Raw genomic sequence first — 26,754 nt, 5'->3', positions numbered from 1 at the left:
GGTGCAAGTCATTATATTTTAAAAAGTTACCAATTGAATGTCGGCTATGTAATACTTTAATTGTAGCATTAAAGAAATGTTTTTAAGTCGATTTAAATTGAATAGTTTTATTGTATTTCCCTTTTTGCAGTGAAATGAAATTATCATAGAAGACGGAGAATATATTTTTTATCCGTATACGAACAATACAATCAATTTAACATTATGTATTGTAAAACATGAAGAAAATGAATCTGATAAAAAAGAGGAGGAGGAGGAGAAAGAGGAGCACATTGAAATAAATTCATTGACGGAGGATGAAATAAAAGAAAAATATATATGTCGAATTTGTTTTATCAATTTAATAAATTTACTTTTTGTTTCGTGTGGTCATTCCATATGTAAATCATGTAATGTTCGTTTAGAAGCTGACAATAAAAAATCAATATTTGAAAGAAAATATCCTTTTTGTAGAGGTTATATTCACTATTTAATTGAAGCAAAGGGAGAAAGGTTAAATTAAATCTTTCACATACTAGTTTTGTAAAATAATTTATGTAACACTTTAACTGTAGCATTAAATAAATGTTTTTTATTATAATTTAAACTGCATAGTTTTATTATATTTTCCTTTTTGCAACCGAATGAATCAGCAGTCCTAGAAACAGCAAATCAATAGCCATTCATGAAAAAGGTATGCTAATAATTTACTGAGAGGAATTCTTTTTTCTTTTAGTTTTTGTTTTAAATATTTGTTGATTATGATATTTTTTGTTTCTGTTTAAGATCGATGCCGCAGTTGCAAAACGAAATTCTTAAGAGCTACTGTGAGAGGTTGAACGCATTTAAAAAAGAATTATAAGAAATCGAATTTGATATAAAACTATATGCTGTCAAAGTGGAATCAGAAAAATAAATGTAGGAGATGTTTGTCCCGTTTGCGGCGCTCAGCAAAAGGTTAAACACACTTTCATTCAAAATTATTAAAGAATGCGGATTGAATGTCTTTGAAAACGATGGATTCGTTTCATGTAAAGAATTTAATTGGACTATAACATCGTAAACTAATTTATTTCATTGCGGAATTACACATAAAACTTTTAATAAAAAATTGCAGAGTTGCCGTCGAATTATTCAATTGCTGTTTATTTTTTAAAAATAGCTGTCTGTATTGATCTAATGATGAGTACTTTTAGGCAAGGCTTTTTCCGAAGGTTGAATTGTTGTTGGAAGCAGGATTTTATTTCACCGGTGTGATGGATTCTGTGGCTTGCATCGAATGTGGTGTTAAAATTTTTGAATGGTTGGATAACGATAGCCCATTTGAGGAACATAAAAAAGCTTCACCCGATTGCGAAATGGTGAAAAATAAAACGAAAGGTGCGTTGTATTCTAGTTTTCATTTTGTAAGTTTATCAATAGTATATATGCCGTTGACTAATAATTTTCTATTTGTTTGTTCTAGGTTGATCGCTGACGGAGTGTCGTGGAGAAAAAATGGATTCGTCTTCATATGAAGAGTATTTATCGATGATGGAAGAGAGTTCTTCCGACAATGAAATAGCTTGTGAATCCGAGTCTGATATCTTTAGCGATTCATGGATAATAGGATTTGTACCGGGAGGACGAATAAAATAAATATATCATTTAATAAATATTTTAAATGAAGCATTTCCTTTATCGAAATTAGAAGTAATAAAGAATGGAAAATATTTTGGTAATAAAACAGAAATAGTAAAAATGAAAATGCCAGCAATTATTGAATATAATTTTTTGCGTATCAAATTATCTGAATGGGAACTTTATCTCGTTTATTATTTGTAAAAAAAATATTTTTTTATCAAAAGTGATGAATAAATAGATTTGTAAATTGAAAAGAATTTTATTATTTTATCGTTATTTCCTGCCTTAAATATATAAGTTAAAAATTAATCATTTTAAATTCAGTTTATAATAAAACGATGGGCGTTAAACAAGGGATAGCAAGAGAGCTTCACAAGCAAGCTCGTAGAAACTATTCGACAAGATCAGTCGAACTGAAAGTGGTAGATGACTTTTTTCAGGCAGACTTAGTAGAAATGATACCATACTCAAGGTTTAATAGAGGATATAAATATATTATTACAATTATAAATTGTTTTTCTAAATTTGCTTTTGCTTTTTCACTGAAAAGCAAAAACGCAGATGATGTTCTAAAGGTTCTCGAACTCATATTTCATAAACATAAGATGAAACATTTTAAAACCGATGATGGAAAAGAATGGTTTAATTCAAAATTGAGATCGTTATTACTAAAATTCATTATTAATCATTATTCGACTTATTCTGATAAAAAAGCATCGATAGTGGAGCGGTTCAATAGAACTCTCAAGACAAATATGTGGCGTAAATTTACCGAACAGGGTGATTACCGATGGGTAAGTATATTGGATGAAATAATTGGAAAATATAACAATAGGGTGCATAGAACTACAGGTTTTAAACCTAAAGATGTTTCTTATAAAAACGAACGCGAAGTGCTGTTAAATATATTAAAGGTTGCAAAAAAGTCATCAGCATACGACCGCGAATAAATTTAATGTTGGTGATCGGGTAAGGATAAGTAAGTATAAAAAGACATTTGCGAAAGGATATCTTCCGAATTGGACTAATGAAGTTTTTATAATTTTCAAGGTGAAACAAACACAACCTATAACGTACATTCTTAAAGATTGGAAAAGGGAGGTTTAATACAAAAGAACTTAGTAAAACAAAGTACGGCAACGTACTTGGTTTTACCGGTATTACTTGGTATTGGTTGGTTTTACCGGTATTTACTTGGTATTAAAAAACGTGGTGATAAATTATTAGTCCGCTGGTTGGGATTTGATAAGAAAGAGGACTCGTGGATAGATAAGAAGGACTTAATAAAATCAAATAGGTTTATGTAATCTGTTCAGTAGCAGAGATGGATGCCGAAGAACAAGATCGAAAGCTGACGGTAATTAATTTTGACCGTTTAATAGTCAAGGTATCCGATTTAAATTCGAAAAAGGCATAGTCCTCTTCTTCCAGACAACATCAGATGTTTGGTTGTAGGTCCCTTAAATTCTGGTAAGACGAATGCGGTTTTCAATCTTTTGTTCGATCCTAGCGGGTTGAGGTTCAGTAACATATATGTTTTTTTCTGAATCATTGTACCAGCCTAAATTTTTATTTTTAAAAAGTTTGCTGACTGATGTTGAAGGGATAGGTTACTATCCTTATAGCGATAACGATGTTATTGTGGCACCGGAAGAAACGGAACCGAATTCCATAATGATATTCGAGGACGTAATATGCGAAAAACAGAATAACATCGATGTATTTTATATGAGTCAAACGTATAGCAAAATTCCTAAGCAGCTGGTCCGAGAAAATGCGAATTTTTTCATGGTCTTTCTACAGGATGAAAGGAATCTAAGACATATATATCATGATCATGTTACACCGGATATATCATTTGAAAAGATTAAAGAAATATGTAACAAGGCTTGGAACCGGATAAAAAATGGATTTTTAGTAATCGATAAGGAAAGAGATTTCGATAAAGGGCGGTACAGATCTAATTTTGACATCTTTATCGGAAAGCCTGAAAAAAGCATAAAAAGCACGAAAAAAAGCTTGAAAAATGCTTAAAAAGCCTGAAAAAACCTAAAAAAGCTTGCAGGCTAGTGTGCACGGTTATGAATTAAAAAAAAAAGCTTCAACATACTTAAAGAAAGATATCGAGTGTATGTTGTTAGATGAAACGTAATTGCCTAAAAAGCCTGAAAAAACCTAAAAAAAGCCTACAAAAAGAGAAAGCTTGCAGGCTAGCGTGCGCGCTTATGAATTATTCTAAAAAGCTTCAACATACTTAAAGAGAGATATCGAGTGTATGTTGTCAGATGAAACGTAAATGCCTACTATGGAGGATCGTGAGCGTATCACCGCGGAGATTGCCGAGATCCGCAGGAGTATTAAAAGAAAACATGGTGAATTGGTGAGAGGAAGATTCGAGTCCAATCTAAGACTTCAACGGGATTATAAGCCGCTTACTTCAGATCAGTTCGGTTCCAAAGAGGGAGAAAGGGGAAAAAGGATAAAAAAGAAATAAATTTGAAAGAACGTCCGCTACCGAAAATCTCAGCCGATGAGTTGCGCGAAAAAGAGGAGCGGGATTATCGAGAATTTGAAAAGAGGTTCGACATGGGCTCTATGTTCGATCAACTAACTGAAGAAGATAGGATAAAACATAGTAAGCGTTCTTTAGGAAACGATAGATCGCGGAGTGCGGTTTCCGATGAACCAGAACGTGAAACTAAGCGGTAAACTGTCAAGTTACACCAGAAGATGGATACGTCTAGTCCGCTTCTTTTTGAGTTAGCCCAACCGTCCGATCCGGTAGACGATGAAATGGCCGGTATAAGACGTCGACAAAAGGCTAAAAGGTTTCTTCCTTATTCGGCTCGCCGCCGAGCTGAAAAGGTTGAAGAAACTGAACAGCCACCTAGGGTCGAACACGAAGAGACTTATAAATCGCAGCCCAACATAGACCAATTGTTGAATACGCCCGAAGGGAAAATGCAAATGAGCATGTCTCTCAAGACAAGTATGCGAGAAGGGCTAGCACAGGAATTTATGCTTGACTCCATCAGAGATGCGGAAAACAACATGGATAAAGTTTACGGTGTTCATTTTGAAGGAAACGAACTGAAGATTGGTGACGCAATAATCGATTTCGATAAAGAAAGTAACATCCTAATAAGAGAAGTGAAGTATCCTGCGAGCCGAGGTCTGTTCGAATTACTTTTCTGGAAAAAACCGAAGTTATTCACGGAAGAAGATTTGAAAGAATATAAATTAACTTTTTGTTGATATAATATCGTTTTAATATGGCCCCAAATGAAGTAATATAGCTGACGTTAAGTCAGGTGATCGTGGTGGTCAATCGATTCGTCCACCACGTCCAGTCCAGTTTACAAAATTAGCGTTCCAGTAATTTCTTGCTACTAAAGAAAAATGTGGCGTTGCACAATCGTTCTGGTAAATCATTTACAATCTAGTTTGTAAAGGTACATCCTCCTAAAGAGCCGGAAAATTATTGTTTTTCAAGAAATGAACGTATCCATCTCACGTAAGATTTTCATTGAAAACAAATGGTGAAATAATTTTGTCGTAAATAATGCCACACCAAACATAATATGAAATCTATGTTGGAAACTAGTTTACACAGTACCACGTGGATTTTTTTCGCTCCATAAATGACTATTTTTAGAACTGAAGATTTCGTTTCTTATAAAAGTGGCTTCACCAGTAAATAAAATTGAATTTACCTTATCAGCATTATTTAGAAGAATGTGACACAAGTTTAACCGTTGGAGGTAATCTGTTGGCAGCAAATTGTGAACCTTCTTTAGCCGGAAAGGATAAAGATTTTCTTTCCGTAGATACACCACACTTTGTTTTTTGACAAACCAGTGGGACATGAAATTCACCTTTTACTATTGCTTGAGCTACGCTGAATACACGATGTTACACGATGTTCATCATTAACACGATGATTTACTTGGCGTTCAACAGAAAATTAACACGTTGGAAATGATCCTTCCGTTCATAAATTCTTTTACACCGAAGAATTTTAAAAAGTAATGTTTATTAGTTTGAAAAAATAATACGATTTTCTGTCTGGTTCGCTTCAACAAAAAAAAAAACAAATTTTAAAAGTTGTTATTTACTTTTTATTGGCTGGATTTACATTAATTTTTGCAGAATTACATTCTCTACAAGTTTCGTTACTAAATCTTCCTCAATTTATTAATCATTTAATAAAGCTAATATTACAAACCTAAAAAAATTGTTTTTCTGTACCGAATTTTGTTTTTTACGTTGGATATCTTAAAAACTACTGGAGTTACAGTTTTATCCTATTTCCCAGCTCAAATTATGTAAGAAACCACCGACTTAACTCCTTAATTTGAGTTCCAAAAATTACAGTAGGGTTCTCTTTATTAGAAGAGCTGAAATCCAGATGAAATCTTTTGCTAGCTGTAATTCGAAAACAAAACGTTTCCTGACCTATGTTTATATGATTGTATTTCATTATTTTCACCAGAACATGTCCTGAAAGTTTTTCCGTTTTTTCTTCGGATAATCGATATATATATTATACGATATATATAATGTAACAAGGCAGTACAGCTGGCCTGAGTAACGGATTCCTACCAATTGTTATGAAAGTAGTAGCAAATAAAATAATTGGAGAATCCAGAAAGGGAGAAAAAGGAGAACCCTTTTTGTAAAGAATAAGTCCGTTTTACAGTTGTCTTTTGATATATTGCCCGCTAACACGCAATAAACAACCGTTATACGGTGAGAAGAGACCAGGTTTGGAATTCATGGGAACAAAAGCCTCGGTAGTGTTCTTGGCTCAGTGTATGCGTATAGTGTAAAGTGTTGTGTAGCTCAGCGTGTATCAGAAAGAAGAGCTGCAGAGGCTAGGCCCGTGGGGACGCCAACCCCCAAAGTCTTAAAGAACAAGACTCCCCGTCGAGGGAGTGTTGATATAGTTAGACGATTCCTGGTTATAGCTAACTTGTGAAAAATGTCCATCTAAGTAGTTATGTAGCTAAATAAAATCGTTGAGATAGGCTTGACTCTAAATTGTAAAGGAAATCAGAAGCCAAACTTTCTCTAAGGCGTGCTGCAGATCTAGTAAAAGACGCTGAAAAGAATCTCTTCCTTTCAGGCATCCGTAGATAATACTAAAAATTCTTGAGTTCAGCTAATGGGCAATACCCACTTCCAAAATCAAACTAATATTTCTGTTATTTAGTTATTTTTTTTATTTTTCTTCATCACTTCATCAAGGGATATTAATATTAAAGTAGCTTAGGAACCTATATTATACTCCGGATAAAAAAGAAGAAGCAATTTTTTTCATTATTTTCATAAAAGTTATACTTGGACTGACGTAGGCGAGAAAGTTATGCAATCCTTTGCCAGCTTTTATATTACTATTATAAAATTAAAAATATAGAATTATATTCTCATGATAATCGATGTTATTTATATAGATTTACAATATAATCAAATTTAACAGTAGTTCGGTTTTAACCACAATCTACTTAAATGTTAAAATTTGTCAAGAAATCTTGTTATAATACCATCACAGATATACAATTATCCAATTTTATGAGAACAGAGATTATTTATACTATATTATACCTACTTTCTACAGTCATAGTTATTTTCTTTATACAGATTTATTCCGGTACAGTGATCTATAAAATAAAAGTAAAATCAACATATAAGAATACAGGTTACTGTTAAATATTTTCTTAAATATACTGTTTTAAATATTCTTTGCCTTAATTCTCATTTCATTCTTCTGCTTAATCTGTAATCTATTCTCTGTTTTTCATCCTCCTCATTTTCTTCACATTCTTTATTTTTTTATCTTCTTTTCTTTTTGTTCATTTTTGTAATTTTTCTTTTTCTTCTTTCTTTTTCTTTTAATTATTTTACTAAACCTTCATTTTTATTTTTTTCCTTTTGCTCCTTCTTTCAATCAGATTTCTTATTATACCTCCTTTTTTCTGTCTGATATTTTAGTTCATTTCTATTTTTTTTTTTTTTACTTCCTCTATTCTTCTAACTTCGTCTTTTCCTATTTTACTTCTTTACCTTATCCCTCAGCTTAATTCTTAAATGATATCTCATTGTTTTTATTTTATTTTTTGTTTATACTGGAAATAAATTTATTAATTTTATAATAATGAGTTCTACGTAATTTTTATATATTCCTAAATTAATGGTGGATTTTCAAACAATCAGAGTTTTGGATATAATCGTGGCAGAAGATGTAAAGTATATGTCAAAATGAAGAGAAAATCTTCAAATTTAGGGACCAAAAGAAATTCTAGTACCACTACATGACCGCCGAGTTAAAAGTTTAACTAATTCATGAAGCTCGTTAATCGCCGTAATTACGGTAAAAAAGAAGATTCGATATCGGTGATGTTTAAGTAAAGTGACTTAAGCCTCATTTTTTTTTAATTTGCTGGTTTTTTCACCATCCTCATAAATGCCATACAAGATTAATTTCTAGTAAAGTAATTTAAGCCACGCTAATCTCATTAAAAAAAATAAATGAAAAAAATACATTTGCTTAACAAACCGATCTGAATAATCCCATATGAAATGATTTAATCCACAAGCAATTTTACGTAAGCCTCAATTAGTCAGTTGATATTAGGTAAAATTAATTAACTGCCATTTTATTGTCGGTTAAGTCACTTTTCCAAGCTTTTCTGAGGTTATCGTGTGTGAGTTTTATAGTTGTGTGTATTTTTATTTTAAGAACAGTTTGTCATAAATATTTATAAAATAATGGAAAAGAACGCATTATAATTTCTAGAACTCATGATTTACTAAGGTTAAGCAGAGAAATTAATAATTCATTCAAACCCATTGGCAATGTAAGTAAACAAATTTGAGGCTATAAAAACAGTTAATGTTGAAAAAGAGAGTAAGTTTTTGTGTTTCTAAGGTGTGAGGTTTTGTGTCCGTCAAAGAAAGAATATTTCATCATCAACATTATGGGTAGACCATTCAGCCTGTTCCATTGCCATAGACTCGATTTTGGATTTTCAGTTGTTTCCTCCTTCTCTTCTTCAGCCGTCCTATCCTTTCTTAACAACTGCTCTGTATTGAGCAGATAAATAGATAAATCTTCTCTATCTCAAATAATCTTATAGTTCAAGGATATTTTTGGAAATGAGTCCAAGATAAGGATTCGTGCACCAAAAAGGATATAAGCGTTCTGTGTCAAAATTACGAGAATCAAAGTATCATCAGATGGCACTAACAGTGATGGGTTCAATAACCTCATTGCTAAAAAGATATACTGTAAGGATTTATCCCAAAAGGATCAGGCATCTAGTAATGAAGGATAATTTCTGTGTGTATCATTCGATTTGCCGAAAGTTTTTAACACCCAGCATGTTGTTGATAACATGTTGCTTTACTACAGTTGAAAGTAATCTATTTATAATGTGACGTGTTTTGAAAGTGGAACAAGAAAATGGACATTGTTTTCGTCGAGGCGTGTGGGATTGGCGTAGAAATTCAAATGAGATCAGTTCAGTTTTGTTCACATATTTAAGTAAACTAGATGCTAAACAAAAATCGACAAGTAATCTCAACGCTTTATACATTTCTACAATCATCTAATTCTATGCAACAAATTTCAGTTAATTTTCTGTTATCCCGACACACGTTTATGCTAGTGGACTTAGTCTACGAATATATTGAATCCAAAATAAACAAGAAAGTAATTTGGGCACAATCTGAATGGTCGATAATCATCCGGAATTCAACAATAAACCCTCATTCTTACAAAGTGACAATATTGAATCGCGAAGAATTCAAAGACTGGATGTTTGTGCAAGAGATGTTATTTCCTAATTCAACTAATAAACACGAAGATGGAAATAAAATTACATTTTCAAATATACCGAAAGTTACTTTTTAAAAATTAAAACATTTTAATTATTAAAACATCTTTTACTGACACAGTACAGAAACATAAAGTAAAGATTTCAGCACTAACATGTGAAATCACATATTTCACCAGTTCTCCATTTTCACTCGATGTCCATTTATTGCCGTTTTGAATTGAACTAGAAAAATTGATTGACCTACTTTACTTAAAAGTAATGAAGTAATGAATTAATACCGAGATGTTTACATTTCATAAAAAATAGAGATGATCGTCTTCGTAAAGTAAGGCCATTGATTTATCACTAACAATATAATGCTCGCAATTTACCCTTTTACAAGAGACCTTAACACCAATCCGACTTGTCGGAATATTTGCAATATTATGAGTCCTTCTTCCGGTAATATCTTCTTTTAATATGTCTTCTAAAAGCCTTTCATTGCTAGAGTCTTTCGGTCTAGGAAGAAATGCAACTTTAGTTTGTAGCGGGTATTATACTGGAGATAGTGGATACGATGTTAGGGTGTAGTGGATACGGTGCCTCTTACTTAGTGGTAGTTGTAGGAAGGGGGAAGCCTGGGTTTCGATTGTACGTAAATATGATGAAAGGGTTTAAATTCATTCAGTATTATAAACCTCGTAGATGTACATAGATTTTTAAATTCTCTAATCATTTCTACTGTATTATATAATATTATGAAAACATCTAATTTAAAACATAAATTTAGTTACATTATAACTTAGCTTTTTATACATTGGCCAAAAAAGGTCTACGTATGTAACTAGTAGATATATTAATATAAAAATCATTATTTTTTGTTATACATAAAAATATTGGTAAAGAAAGTGAAATCTAGCCACAGCTATAGATTGATAGAAAGTTTTCATAAAAATTACCCTCCTGGCCTGGTAATATAGGATGTAAGAACTTTTCCATACCCTCGCTACATGGACAAAGGATACAGGTGTCTGTAGGGAAGTAAAGTTCTTCAAGATTTCTTAAGCAACTATTGATATATACAAATCAATCAATCTGTCGGTTGATATTTAGGCCTTAAGGCATACCTTTCTCCTTAATCTAGTGGATTTCCAAAGAATTTTGAAATTACTACTGTGCTTGGTCATGTTTATATACATACACATGTATGTAAAACAATTTTCTGCAGTGTACTGGATGCAAGTCTTAACCAATTTTGATGAAACTTGGTGGGGTGATGTAAACCACCGATTTTCAAGCAAACTGTTTACAGAAATCAGAGTTAGAGTAAAAAAAAAAAAAAAGCAGGGCTTTTGGATACATTTTCAGACTTATTTTCATTCTATCTGGCATAACTTATAAGCTTATCTGAAAATTTGAAGAATTTCTGCTTCTTTAAATCTTAGTTTGAATTTAGATTAGATTAGATTAGAAAAATTATTTTCAAATAATAATAACAATAATAGTTATTAAGCAAAGTTTATTATCCTAATTCAGGCTGTAAAAATAAACATTTTTTTTTTCTTTTAGTTCATAAATGGTTATTGCTTACGAATTAAATAATTACCAGCATTTCTCTTTTCAAAGTCGATAAGGGAATGAAGGATATCTCAAAAAAACTAATTTTTATTTTTTCAAAAGCATTTTAGAGAAATTTTTATCAAAGTAAATATGTTAACTACACTTTTTATATAAATAAAATCCAATTTAGGTAAGGAAAATTAAAATAGGGAGATAATGAATTATGTCAGTTAGTAGAGTAAATTTTAAGAAGTATTTTTTACAAGTTTCACGGGGGCTTAATTTCGATTTTATTACAAAAAAAAATTATTAATAAGATTTTCTTCGCTTTATTGAAAAAATGTTTGTAAAAATAACATAAATATATTGGATAAATTATCAAAGAATGTTTGAAAAATAAGTCGTTTCAATTTGTTTTTTGAAATCAAAGTATGCAGTAATTTATAAGGTTCAATTTCATTTAAAACCTTCAATATGTCTAACACAACGATTTAAGTACACAAATATATATTTTTAATATTTTACCGTTAATTTCACCGAAAATATTAGTAAATTCATATTTTTTATGAAATAATTATAGAAGGAAGAAATATCTCTATGTACACTTTAATTAAGTCATCATTCAACACGCACGCGCGCGGCCTCCACTAGAAAATGTGAATCTATACATTTAACCTCAAACGGGAAGTGTATACACATGATTTAATCAAATAGTATATATATATATATATACAATGAGCGACTGGGTCCCTTTAATTTTATCTACTTAAATGAGATTTATTTAGGAGATAAAATTTAATAAAGCGTGATTTAATTTTAATTAACAGTACCAAAGGATATTATTAACTAGATAGTCATTGATTGATTGATGTATTTTCTATCTATTTTGGTAGACACATTAAGAGTTCTGGGCAAACCCCACTTACCAGCTCTTTGAAAATTGATCAATAGTATCCATAATTTAATGATATAAATTCTTCCAAAATCAGGCCCGATTATTCTTTTAAAACGGTCAAACTTACTAATGAATCTAAAAACAAAAAAAGGTTGGGGTTTGAAGATATTTATGATAAATAACTCCAAATACAAAAAGTTTTTGTTCACTTTGTTTTTAATTTCTTATTACTTTCCCGGTGAAAATAACTATACTAGCTACGAGTATATTAAAAGGGAAAGTATGATCGTGTCAAAAATAGGGTATTGGTATTTTTTTTTTTGCAAGTCTTTAGGTTTTAAGACCCAATTATACTGTATTCAGTTAGCTTATAGAATGAAGAATAAAATATGCCTTTGTGTGAATGAATTCGGAATGGTTCTGCTGAATACCTTCCCTTGCGTCAGTGCCGATTCACAACGCGGCCATATCTATATACAACACTATAATCATTACTCATATATACGAGTATAGTCATCGTATAATTAATCGGTGTTAGAGTAGTTAATGTAACCAGATGTTTTTGACTCAAATATTTCTATGGGGCATTGACATAGATTTTTTTTTAATATAGCAAATCATTTAATTTTTATATTATATTAAGATTACCTTCAATATTGTTATTAACTAATGTTGGCTGGAGAGGAAAAAAGAGGATGTAATTAATTTATCTTACAATAGCAGGCAACCGTGACTTTGCACGCGAACCATGACGAGTTTATAAACCGTTAATATTACGTGTAAAATATTTCAATCACTCCGCTTTTCGATTAACTCCGCCATTGAAGAAACAGTAAAATACAATGATGGCGAGAAAGGGGCGGAGCGAGTAATGCGACGCATTGTCAGACTAACTAGTGGGCGTGTTAAGAAGGTAAGTGAAACCTTTGTAATAACTCAGATTCTTTTTTATCGATATCAAACAAAAAGGTAACTTTCTGCACAGCGCTTGCTATTAGCGTATAAAGGCACATAGAAATAGGTGCAGTAGTTTTGAGTTATTAGGGCACACACAAAATGAAGATTGTAGCATTTTAAACATAAATTAAAATAGATTGATAATTTTCTTAGAACTTCTCTTAAATTCAATTTCTTTTAAAAGAAAAACGTAAAGATTATGTGTCCCTTTGGTAGCATAGATGGTGATAACCTGTGGTAACGAAGAACCTAGGTTTGATTCACGGCGATTTACCTTTCTGATCGATGTAATTTAAAAATAAAATAAAAAGCAATCCTAATAGCGGTGCTGCAGGCTAAAATAAACATATTACAATTTGCAATACGAAAGGAAGCTTGTTCACAGATCATCTAAAATAGTAAACATTTTAAAATATGATATTCTACATTATTTTATTAAAACAATTAACAAAAACAATAATAATAATAAACATAATTTATTTCCATTAATTTTGAATTTAAATTATTAGAAATAGGAAATTTAGTTAAACTAATTTTATATAGCAATGCTTCAATTTATTGATTCCGTAACTTGAAAATAATGATTAAAAATAAAAATAATAAATAAATTTATACTGTATTTTCAATAATACATTGATTTTAAATGATTAACGATGATTTATTGTAACATTAATTCATATATTTATTTGTATTCTCCAGTCAGTTTTGCAGTACTGCTTGGTGTGTGAGTGTGTGTGTGCGTGCGCGCGCGTGTGTGTAAGCAAATTTAATTACCGAATTGCCAAGCCTGATGTAGCTGCAGTTGTAGGCAATATAAGTGTAAATGTACCGGTAAACATATAGTCTGGAATAGATTCAGGTCGACCGCTCCTGAGACGAGCGGTTAAATGAAACCCAATCTCTAAAGAGCACCGGTGTAACACTCAAATCCGTATAAAAGTAACTGCTTTTACAAGGACAGTACCTTAGAACTCTCAACTTCGAAAGTCAGCTGATTTTGCGATGTCGAAATTAACCACTAGTCTAACCCGGCGGGTTAACATTAAAATATATTAACATTAAATATTTAACAGTTTAATAGTTAACATTTAATATATATATATATTGTGACACTATTTATTAATGAACGTTAAGTGCCATAACTGTAATGATTGTAGACTGAATGCATCAGGAAATGTTTAATGTGATTTTTATGAAAGGATTATTTTTATATTAATACTGACGAATATTATTGTTTTGTTAATTAATAACCTACATATGGATATCTCTGTAACGATAGAAAAATTGCCTCGTAAATTTTTATTAATTAAAAACAATAAATCAAGTTGCAAATGCTTTGTTTTTTGAATTCGAAACAAACGCGTAAGGAAACTGGTCTTATAATCAGATAGCCGGATTCTGAAAAGTGATAAAATACTTTTATAAAAGAGAAATTTGAATTAAAGGAATTTCTTAGCAAACATTCAGTTACTTAAAATGTCACGAATTATAATTTTAATTTCCTGATACAAGTGTGTTTTAATAAGAAATCGGAAAACCACTTGCGCTAAACAATAATTACTTGAGTTACCGAAAATTAATACTGTTAGAAGATAATATACAAATAAATAAAAGAATAAAACACCAGCGTTATAAAAATATGTTTTAAATATTTTTTGAAAAATAACCCAACTTGATTAAAATGTATTTAAATTTTGTCCCTTTATATCAGTCAACTAACTTACTGATCAGAATGAAATACGACTCAAACATTATAAAAAATTTTAATTCTCTCAAAGCGAAGTCGAAAAAAAACAATCATAGTGCAAATTTATTCTAACATACCACGTATTTAAAACAAATATTTCTTTTATTTTACTATTAACCGTAAACCAAGCTGCTTCATTCAAATGTCAAATTATGTATTTTTAGTTTGAAACTTTTTTTGTCTACAGTTATTTGACTGGTTTGATGCTGCTCTTCAAAACTCCCTATCTAGTGCCAGTCATTAAATTTCGGTATACCCGAAACTTTCTACATCCCTAACTATTTGTTTTACATAATCCAAACGTTGCCTGTATGGACTATTTTTCCCATCTACCTGTCCCTCCAGTATCAAAGCGACTATTCCAGGATGCCTTAAGATGTGATTTATAAGTCAAACAAAAAAAAATGTTTCTAAATTCATCCAGTGTGTATTCCTTTGAATAGTAAAATAACTACAAAAATATAGCATTCAGCCCTCCCCGTGGAGATTTTCCTGCTTCTAGGCCCAACCTTACTACACGAAATTTTAATAAAATTTCATGTACATGTACCCAACAACCTATTTTACAAAATAAAATTCAATAATTTTAAATATTTTCCCAAAAATTTTCAGAAATGGTTATATTTAATTACGTCTTATTTATAAAATGTTAAATATTTCATTGTAAACAAAATATACTTTACATGTTGATAGCAATTGCGTAAAGGTGCATTACGGCTGAAATTAGAATATAACTAATAATAATAAAGTTAATATTGAAATAAAGATGTGGTTAACAAGGTTAAGAGAAATTATGCAATCTTACTATTTTGTGCCTGTTCAGTTATTACAAATATTAGAAATTAGGATTAATTACATTTAATTCAATTATTGAAGGAAGTGAACCTAGGCACAAGACTACCTGACAGTTGCAAGATTAGAATATTATTTTGATTACACGTACGCAAACGTTCAGTTAATTATTTCAGTCCGTTTTTAAGACATAAAGTTTTGATGAAAAAATACAAATTAGCGGTGAGAAGGGAAAGGGGGATTTAGCCAATGAACCATTTTGTCTATTTTTTTATTCTTAATGGAACCTTAAGTTTTGCCAATGAATCCTAAGACTCTGTAAAAAGATTAAAAATAGCGTCTTGTTATATTATTGTAATAATAATATACACAGCCTAATTAATATATGTAATAATAGACTATTACAAATTCAGGTGTAAATTATTTACTACTGCACATTTTAATCTGTTAAATTGCGTACGAGAAGATAAAAACATAATTCATGTTTTTAAAACTGTTCTTTTTACTCAGAATCATACATTCGGCAATCAATTTATAATAACTAGTTTATAAGTTTATTTACAGCGTATATTATTGCTCTTTTATTTAATGGGTTTTTTTAGTATATAAACCATTTTTTTTTAATTCTGGGAAATTCTAACATCTATAAAGATTCACATGAAAACCTTCCATGTTTACTTTCAGAAATTAATAATGATTTGTCAAATAGATAAGCTTTATAAATAATATTTAAGACAGTATAAATACGAATAAAATCAACAGCAATGTAAGGAATAAATAATTCACCAAATAAAATATACTAAGGAAAATCTGACGTCAAAAACCTCATAGTATACATTTTTTTGTTTTCCTGCTTTTCAGCGTTCTCATTTAAAATTCCTCTTGTCATATATAATAAAGCCAATCTGAATAACATTTTGGAAAATCTAATAATATCCTTCTTCTTTGCACTTACTATTTTATCAATATTTTTTTTAATTGGGGATAATTATAGATACAGATTTATATGCACTGACTGATCGGAACTAATTTTCTGCATCAAAATTTTAATAAATTAACCATTTAGAGAAGCTTCTACATGCAACAAATACATAATTTGCATCAGCTCTGCTAGATGTAATGAATTTTTTTTTTACTCTAGACAATGCAACAACGAGTTCAGGGTAATACAATATATGGATCCATTTGCACAATTCAGGCTAAATTTTATTTTAATAAACTTGATTTAGAGAGATTTTGAAGCTCCTTCTGGTTGGTTAATTAGGTTTAAGCACCGCCACAGCATCCGTGAAAACACCATCCAATGGGAAAAATTAAGTGGTAATAAAGAAACAGCCGATGAATTTATAAAAGATTTCAATAAATTTATTTAAAAAAAAAATTAAAAGAGCAGTATCTGAGACCAAAGGGCCTTCATGAGAAAGCTGTCTTGGTTTTGGAAAATAATCCTTCTTACCTTAACGAAAATCTTTTTTTATCTGATGATGGAAATAATTTTGCAATATTTCCAAAGAAGCAACCTTAATGATTAATCGAGCTGTGGAGGGGGGTGGTTCATTTTCAATCTAAAACACTATTATAGATCTTTTTTTCTTCAAAATCTAATTCAAGAGGGAAAGGATTTCAAATCATTTTGTTAAGAATTTAAGATCTTGTATGCTATTTAACACGCAAGCGAGTGGTGTATGATACCACGGCTATTTCGCTCATGCTTTTAGGTTAGCTCTAGGAGCTAGTTAAGACACTGGTCGCTAAACTGTTTCGAGGCTCAATAGTCGTTTGTGGCACAGACATTCGGTGTTATGATTTAGGGCGACCGAATGGGATGGTGGCGGGAGAAATGCCAATTACATATGATATTCTTCAACCAGTTGATGCAATCCACCCGGTGGATAAATATGACATATCACTTTAAAAAAAAAACTACCACACGATAATAACGTTAATCATTTCTTACCTCTGCTATTAATCTCAGATTATGAGATTATTAATTAATATTATGTAATCATAAATATGTTAAGTACAGCAATGTACACAATGTACTATTATTGAAACGTTTATACTAATTTCAGATATCTAATTCTATAATATTCATATTATTTGCTACTTGAAGCCTACAGTAAAAACGTTCCGTGTTAGTGCAAATACTTGAATTGCAGTACGGTACATAAGGTGTATGATGTTATGTAAATAATAGCAATACATCATAGTTATTTATAGTTATATGACACAGTAAATTATATTTCCGAAGCTATTTTTAAAAACGGTTACTTTATCTTGTGAAACTTGATTGTTTTTTTTTAATCTGTGGCGTTGTTTAACTGCTCGTGATAAAAGTTACTTTGAGTAAGGTTGTTTTTGTCATTAATTTGGTTTAAACAAGAATCATATTGAAATTTATGACTTATTTGTTTTATTACAGTGCTAGAAGCTAGGTTTTTGTTTATAAGGGTTTTTAAGTGTCCTGAAATTTAATAACTATAGCTGAGAGTCCTTCTTCCTGTATAGTTAAACACAGAAAAGATAAAATATTAGGAAGTGGGGAAAAGACGATAGTTCTTAATATTTTCAATAATTTCTCAAAAATACCCTACTTCAGAATTCATAGTAGAAACGCTTTCATCTTCTGAATTCACGGGTGTATCCACTTTAAGTATTGAGAGATCGCTAACTGAAAAAAATGGGATAGTATACACGCCAAAAAAGAAAACAAAACGTTCAAAACCCGTTTTACATCAATTTAACGTTTTCAATAAAAATGTTGGCAGATGCAAAGTCCACGATTTATTTTTTTAAAAATGAATCGCACTCACCCAGTAAGGTACTTTCAGTTCTCAAAAGTGATCCGGATTTATAGAAAATTAGTCGACCTAGTTTACATAAATTTCTTTTAACGATAGGTTTCAAATTTGCAGAAAAAATGTAGAAATAATTTCATGATTGATAGAGATGACATAATGATTTGGCATAGGAAGTATTTGAAAAAAATTAAACAGTTTAGAAAAATAGGAAAAATATTTTTTATCTGCGTAAAACTCGGGTGAACTAAGTTCATTCAGTCTAGTGGTTAACGCGTCTTCCCAAATCAGCTGATTTGGAAGTCGAGAGTTACAGCGTTCAAGTCCTAGTAAAGCCAGTTATTTTTACACGGATTTGAATACTAGATCGTGGATACCGGTGTTCTTTGGTGGTTGGGTTTCAATTAACCACACATCTCAGGAATGGTCGAACTGAGAATGTACAAGACTACACTTCATTTACACTCATACATATCATCCTCTGAAGAATTATCTAAACGGTAGTTACCGGAGGCTAAACAGGAAAAAGAAAAAAGGTCATTCAGTCAGTAAAGTTTAGGCTTTTCTGACCGGTTTAAATATCAGTATAAAATCGGCAAGTAACAGAGGAATACGGTTGATTGTAGTTCATGTAGTGAATGAAAATGGATTTGTTGAATGAAAATGGATTATTAGTTTTCCATCCAATAAAAAAGTGATTACCACAGAGATGAGGTGTTGAATGGATGTGATTATTTATGAGTGATTCACCGTAAGAAATTGAAGAAAAACCAACAAAAAATAATAAGTGATAAATTATAAAACATTTTTTTAAATTTATTTTATGCATGTAAATAGTATTTCAGGGATTAAAGTATTTTTTTTTTATGTAAATCACTTAAATTATCTGCAAATCTTCTATATTTATCATTTCATTAAACTATTATTATTTTTTATCACACATCTCAGGAATGGTCAAACTGAAACTGTACAAGACTACACTCATACATATCATCCACATTCATCCTCTGAAGTAATACCTGAACTGTAATTCCCGGAAGATAAACAGGAAAAAGAAAGAAGAAAGGTGTGTATGACAATTACTGAGGTAAAATTACTTTCGATTATTATTATTGAAGATAACTAGTACGTTTAACAATTTAAAACCATTTCTTAATTTAAATAAAGTTTTAGAATATACCGAGCCATAGGCAACTATTTCTGTATTATTATTATTATATATATATATATTTTTTCTTTCCGTAGGGGAAGGAAAAAGCTCTGCCAGCCGCCGTCAGGCCCGCACTGACGGCAGTGCGGGGCTCTCACCCGCTAAAAAACCTCCCCTTCTATCATGCAGGGGCCGGATCTAACCCATAATGGATCTAAGCCATTATTATTATTACGATAGAAACTAAATCACACGCAGTAGCTGTCGCGCAATTTCCTGTACATCCGGTTCATACTGCTTCGCTCGGAATCTGTGTTGTTTACTTTAGCCCACAACGTAAAGTAGACAAATATTTTATTATTCATGTAATAAAGTTAAGCTCCGATCGAGGTTATTAAAACAGTACAGGAAGATCCCAGTGATGAAAATAACGAAAATAACATAATTGAGTGGTTCGAATGTGAAAAAAATTATCTGGGATTTGAGACGGTGAGAGACGACGAGATAATCAATATAACGGTGGGTGGGGCCGGTAAGGGACAACAGCGAAGGTAGTAGTGGTGAAGTTGAAACTACGGAACAAAAGGCCACGCATGCACAGTACACAACTCTAGTAAGTAAAAGGTCTCCTTTTCTATTTAGACGGTCAGTACGGTAGTTCATTGTATGATACGAGTATCATGCTGAGAAAACTACGAAGTTCAATCAAAGAAAATTCTTTCAGTCATTAAAACAACAATCAATCGCCTCTTATTTAACAAAAAATATCTGAAAGAGTAAATTTTAGAATCTATTAATTTTGTTTTTTAATGTCGACGTATTTTTTTCCGCTATATACTGTAGTCTTAATAAGTATTTGTTAATGCATTACCTACTGCATACACTACTGTATGTATACTCTATTCACATATAGTACTAGTGACAGTGAAAATTTGTTATATGTTAATACGTATTTTGAATAAATTTCTGGATATTACTTTTACCTGGTACGTAACAATATAGTATGTATTATTTTATTTTATTAATTACCTTTACACCTTATTATAATATTGACGTAAATATGGTATTGTATTAAAAGCTATAAGCTCATTTTAACACATATTACATTATTAGATATTATTACTGGATTATCCTCTTCCTCGTTATTATTCCGGATAATCGGGAGCCGACTGTACTAAAGTTACTTTATTTGTTGTTAATAATAAACTCATGAATGAAGACATATTTCTTTATTGAATATAATATAATATAAATTAATATTAACATGTTATGATATTATATTAGTAATTTTTTTCTATTACAACCAAAACTACTTTTTTCCTTTTATATGTTCTTATATATAAAACAATAATAATTATATATACGTTTTGTATTCACAAAATGATACATCAATTCAACGTAATACCTCTCTCTGTCTCTTAATAAATTTTATTAAGATGAATAGTGTATTAATTAAAACAAAAAAGTTAAAAACACACACCTCCAAATAAAAAAGTTAGGTATTACTCACATACAAGCGATTAAATTCTAACTTTTATGTTATTAAATACAAAATGGGCCTTGTGCTAATTCAATTGGATCTTATCGAAACAAAAATCCTTAAAAGAGTGATTTTTGTATTCTAATAAGTTGGCTCAATAAATAAGAACGTTGGAAATAGATTAATATATTGAATGTAATCATAAGAAAATATATTCGAAAACGGGATTTTTAAACCACGATTCTTGTAACTGTTTTTAGTAAGTAATTTACTTAAGTAGTTAAGTAAGTTTAATGACTAGTTAAGTAATTTTTAGTAGGGTAATATTTTTTCTACTATATCACTTTGTTCTATTATGATCAAGCATTTATTGAATTTAATTTTTTGATAAATTATTTGCATAAAATATATATTTATAACAATTAGTAACCGTATTTAATCGTGATGATTCCTATTGTAAATGGAATCTTTCAATAAAAATAAATTTATTTCTATTAATTTTTTATTTATCTGTTAATGGGAGTAGTATAAGTTTTTCTAATAAAGTGTATAAAATGATGATTTAAGAGATAATTGTTTAAAGAATGATATCTGATAGGAATAATACAGAATTTGAGGACATTACTATTTGAATAAATATTATTTATCGTTGAGTTTGAGGAAAATAATTCAAAATTGATTTTCTGATAAGAATACCTTATAATTTAAGAAGTTATTTTTTTTAATTATTCTTAATTACCAATAAAAATATTTCAAACTCCTTATTTTAAAATGTGTTAGAAAAAATTCCAAAAAAAGTTATACCTTGAAAAATCAATAACTACAGTGGATTTCACTTTCGAAGTGTTACTCATCTTGCTATAAAAGCAAATGTGGAAAATCCTACATTACAGTATTTTATATAGATTTTAAGTTTTATAAAATGATGGTATATGATTTTCCGTAACTAAATTTTTTTGTAATTAAAAGAACAGAAATTTTTAATATAATTTTGTTTAATATAATTTTCTATTCTATGTGTGTGTGTGTGTGTGTGTGTGTGTGTGTGTGTGTGTGTGTGTGTGTGTGTGTGTGTGTGTGTGTGTGTGTGTGTGTGTGTGCGTGCGTGTGTGTGTGTGTGTGTGTACGAGAATGAATATGTGGATTGATTTGCTTTAGTGTAATATTTTCAAAACATAGATATATGTTGCACATACATATATGAACTATTGCAAAATAAGTTCTTAAATATTCCTGAATATTTGAATTAGTTTTAATTAGGCTATTGTATAGTAATTCATTTTGAAAAAGAGAAGAAGTTGTCTTTATGTGAATTTCATCAAAATTTGAATTTCTAGCAGATTGTATGTAACTAAATTTTCCAGGCACTGTAACAAAACAATAAAAATAAAATGAAAATAGTTTACAATTGATGTACAATAAATATTTATAAAAAAATTATCCTCCAAGTTATTATTAGTTTATTAGCGAAGTTTTCATGTCTGATAATAATTTTAATAACCCTTTCAATTTTTTTGATAATATTGCAACAAGACCGGTATAACGGGCCTGAGTAAGGAATTCCTACCAATTATTACGATAGTAGTACCAAATATAATAATTGGAGGAATCCAGAAAGAGGAATAAAATAAAACCTTTTTTGTAAAGAATAGCTCCGTTTTACAATTGTCTTTTGTTATACTGCCCGCTGTCACACAACTAATACCTATTGTACGGAGAGAAGAGACCAGGTTTGGAATTCATGTGAACAAAAGCCCCGGTCGATTGTTTTCACGCTACGAGTTGGGTCCGGTCCAGCAGATAAAGAGGATACTGGGCTATTTATAGCCCAGTAAGACCAGCTAAAAATAGTTTTATTAGAACCAGTCTGCAAGGCGTTTCGGCGTCGGTCTGGCAAATTCTGTCCTGCGAGACGTTACTACGTCAATTCAGCACGGAGAGGCTGCGAGTTGTGTGGGTTTGGCGGAGTTCTATGAACCAGTCCAGCGAGTCGTTACAACGACAGTCCAACGAGAAGAGTCACAGGTGTGAGTTTGCGAGACGGGAGTTCAGTACGAGTAAGATGACGTCACAAATAAACAAGAGATACTATCGGTGAGTTACAGTAAAATTATAAGTGTATCAGCGAAAGAAGTAGAATGTTCTGAGGTCTAGAAGTGACTACACGCGTCTAACCTCAGCTCTATACTAAGTTTTCGGATAGATTTGTTATTTATTTCGTTCTCATATATATTTTTTTTTGCGTCCCTTTGCTAATTTTTTTGGTGTTTTAGTTTTTTCTTGTTTCATTGCGGTTAGTTTTAAATTTAACTTTTTCATGTGGTCTACCATTGTCAGGGTAACCTAGAATAGACTTTGATTTTATTGCTTTTGGCAATAAATATATTTTTGTCCTTAACTGGGATTATTAACAGTGCAACGGGGCTTTGCGGACTTATTTTTGTGCATTTGAGAAGATTTGTATCGATTTTAGCCGTATAAATAACTTTTATCCTAGTCTGTTTATAACAGCTGTTTGTTTAATTTTTTAAACTTATCAATTTTTAGCGAGTAAAATAAAAATGGCTGATGTTGAGGACTATGAGACCGAAAAGGATTATCATCTCACCTCTGTTAGTGTAGGACTGGCCAGGAGTGAATAAGCCTACGATATTCCGACAGGAGCTGGTGAGACTGGAAAACAGATGTGAGGCATTTCTTTATCTCAGTCGGAGGGCCGTAGTTCGGGTTCTGCTGCAGCGGTTCGTGCTGAAATTACTAGGATGGTGGATCCGAGGCAATTAGACTGCGGTCGCAAAACTTCCACGAAATCAATCAGGCAGTTGAACCATCGGCTGCCGTCTGAAACTGCGCACTCAGAATTGGTCAGTTCCACGGAAGATGATGGCTGTCAGACGACCGTATGTGAAGTATATACATGGAAGAGAGTGAATAAGGGACAGCAGCCTAGATCGCTGCAGAAGACAGGGTTGAAGAAGAGGTCCCGCACTGTAAATCCTCGTACGTTGAAAGGAGAATCGACAAAGAATTCGCCCACTGGCAGTGATGTCGACAACGTCCATCCGCAACGCGGTGAAATCCAACAGGAGGAATCTACGGATGACTTCAACACAGTCCTTCAATGTACAGTGGCACAGGTCAAGAAGCTGAAACCCCTGGTGGGGGAGACCAGCAATACTAGGCGAGAGATTAAGGCCTGCTCGGGAAGTTTAAGCAAACTGGCGAAGAAGGTGGAGAAGGTGACATCGGCTGGATTGGCAACTTTCAGACCGCCCTGCAGTGTCTGGCACGGTTTTCGAGTCAAATAGAAGTAGTCATGCAGACCTCAATGAGGGAACAAGATATGAAGAATATTTTGACACGCTCGAGGTCTGATGATGAACTAATTGAAGGTAAATTGAATATAGGTCAATATTTTAATTATTATTTTTTTACAAATAAATAACTATTCTTTGTAGTAATGTGTTGCACATTCATAAATATAAACACATGTATAATTTAAAAATGTTTAATTTAAAAAACAATCAGTTTAAATGATTCATATTTTTCAACGCCGAAGAATGGCGTCATATAATGAGATTTATAGCATAGCCATAAGATTTTCATAAGGTAAATTAATTTGAAAAAAATAAAAATATATTTTTTTAAAGTGAATAAATAATTTTCTGTAATGGTTTTACTTCTTTTACATACATACTCATTTTCATATTTGATGTTGTAATCCATTTGGCTTGTCCTATTTTGAATAGCGACACCCTCAATCAGGTTACTTCACGTACACCGGTATTGGTTGAGATATGGTTGCTATGGAGATTGTTATTGATTTTCAAAACTTTCTTACCAAACATTCATATCCTCTCCTTTTTCCCTGTTTTCTCTAAACGTTCATCCTTCTTTAATTCAATCAAACCTTTAAGTGTCTCTTAAACGTTTTACCCTCTATAAATCCCTTCACTACAAAATTGCTACCTGAGGTGTCTTATATTACGGCCTCCCAATTTCTCACTTTACGACAAGATATTGTTATTAATATTATTTCAAACCTACTTTTCATAAGACTTCTTCGTTTAAATAATTTTTAAACTTTGTAATCCATTTTTGAAAATTAAATTTCAATCCTTCTACCTTCTTAATAATTTGATAATTACCTAATTCAATTAAGTAACTTTTGCTTACGGTCAGTCGTTTTTGGTATTTTCCATAATTTGTTTAGATCTAATGTAGTTTAAGTAACTAAATGATAACACTGCAATTTCTTGTGTATTATTAATGTTACTTAACTATATTTCATCCCACGATAGTAATTATTTTATTTAACTTTCACCTTTTACATAATTTAGTGGTTTAAGTAAAAATTATGATTGGTGTTTTATGTTTATACATATTATTGTACATATATATATATATAATATTACTTTACGAGCAAATAGAGTTAGATTAAGTAGTTTTAATATTTATTTTAGAAAGGAAAATATGATGATCATGTAAAATATGGGGTATTTGTTTTTTTTGCAAATTTTTACGTTATAGAGTCGATTTAGTTCATGTAGACCAAAAAAAACATAAATATGAATGAACGCTGGTATGTGTGTCGCACTGCTTTTGGCCTTAAATTACAGAATTGAACAAATTGATTCTCTTTAAATTTACCACAACTATATATATATGTATATGTATTCTCCTTATATTAGCCTCCTTAGTATATTAGTCTCCTTATGTCCTAGCTGTTATCCAGGAGGTTATCTTCGAGCCAGTTCACATGTCTATTATGTCTCGTTTTGTATGTTATACCGAATCGCCGTATCTTCTCTCGAACGGTTGCCAATCCCAGATATTTGTTTTACATAATCCAAACGTTGCCTGTATGGACTATTTTTCCATCTACCTGTCCCTCCAGTATCAAAGCGACTATTCCAGGATGCCTTAAGATGTGATTTATAATTCAACCAAAAAAAAAAATTTCTCAATTCATCCAGTGTGTATTCCTTTGAATAGTAGAATAACTACAAAAATATAGCATTCAGCCCTCCCCGTGGTGATTTTCCTGCTTCTAGGCCCAACCTTACTACACGAAATTTGAATAAAATTTCATGTACATGTACCCAGCAACCTATTTTACAAAATAAAATTCAATAATTTTAAATATTTTCCCAAAAAATTTTGGAAATGGTTATATTTAATTACGTCTTATTTATAAAATGTTAAATATTTCATTGTAAACAAAATATACTTTACATGTTGATAGCAATTGCATAAAGGTGCATTACGGCTGAAATTAGAATATAACTAATAATAGTAAAGTTAATATTGAAATAAAGATGTGGTTAACAAGGAGAAGAGAAATTATGCAGTCTAACTATTTTGTGCCTGTTCAGTTATTACCAATATTAGAAATTAGGATTAATTATATTTAATTCAATTATTGAAGGAAGTGAAGCTAGGCACAAGACTACCTGACAGTTGCAAGATTAGAATATTATTTTGATTACACGTACGCAAACGTTCAGTTAATTATTTCAGTCCGTTTTTAAGACATAAAGTTTTGATGAAAAAATACAATTTAGCGGTGAGAAGGGAAAGGGGGATTTAGCCAATGAACCATTTTGTCTATTTTTTTATTCTTAATGGAACCTTAAGTTTTGCCAATGAATCCTAAGACTCTGTAAATAGATTAAAAATAGCGTCCTGTTATATTATTGTAATAATAATATGCACAGCCTAATTAATATATGTAATAATAGACTGTTACAAATTCAGGTGTAAATTATTTACTACTGCTCATTTTAATCTGTTAAATTGCGTACGAGAAGATAAAAACGTAATTCATGTTATTAAAACTGTTCTTTTTACTCAGAATCATACATTCGGCAATCAATTTATAATAACTAGTTTATAAGTTTATTTACAGCGTATATTATTGCTTTTTTATTTAATGGGTTTTTTTAGTATATAAACC

This window comes from Lycorma delicatula, chromosome 12, assembly GCF_047948215.1.
Source record: "Lycorma delicatula isolate Av1 chromosome 12, ASM4794821v1, whole genome shotgun sequence".
Lineage (NCBI taxonomy): Eukaryota > Metazoa > Arthropoda > Insecta > Hemiptera > Fulgoridae > Lycorma > Lycorma delicatula.
The sequence above is the reverse complement of the archived record's forward strand: the minus strand, read 5'-3'. Positions refer to the sequence as shown.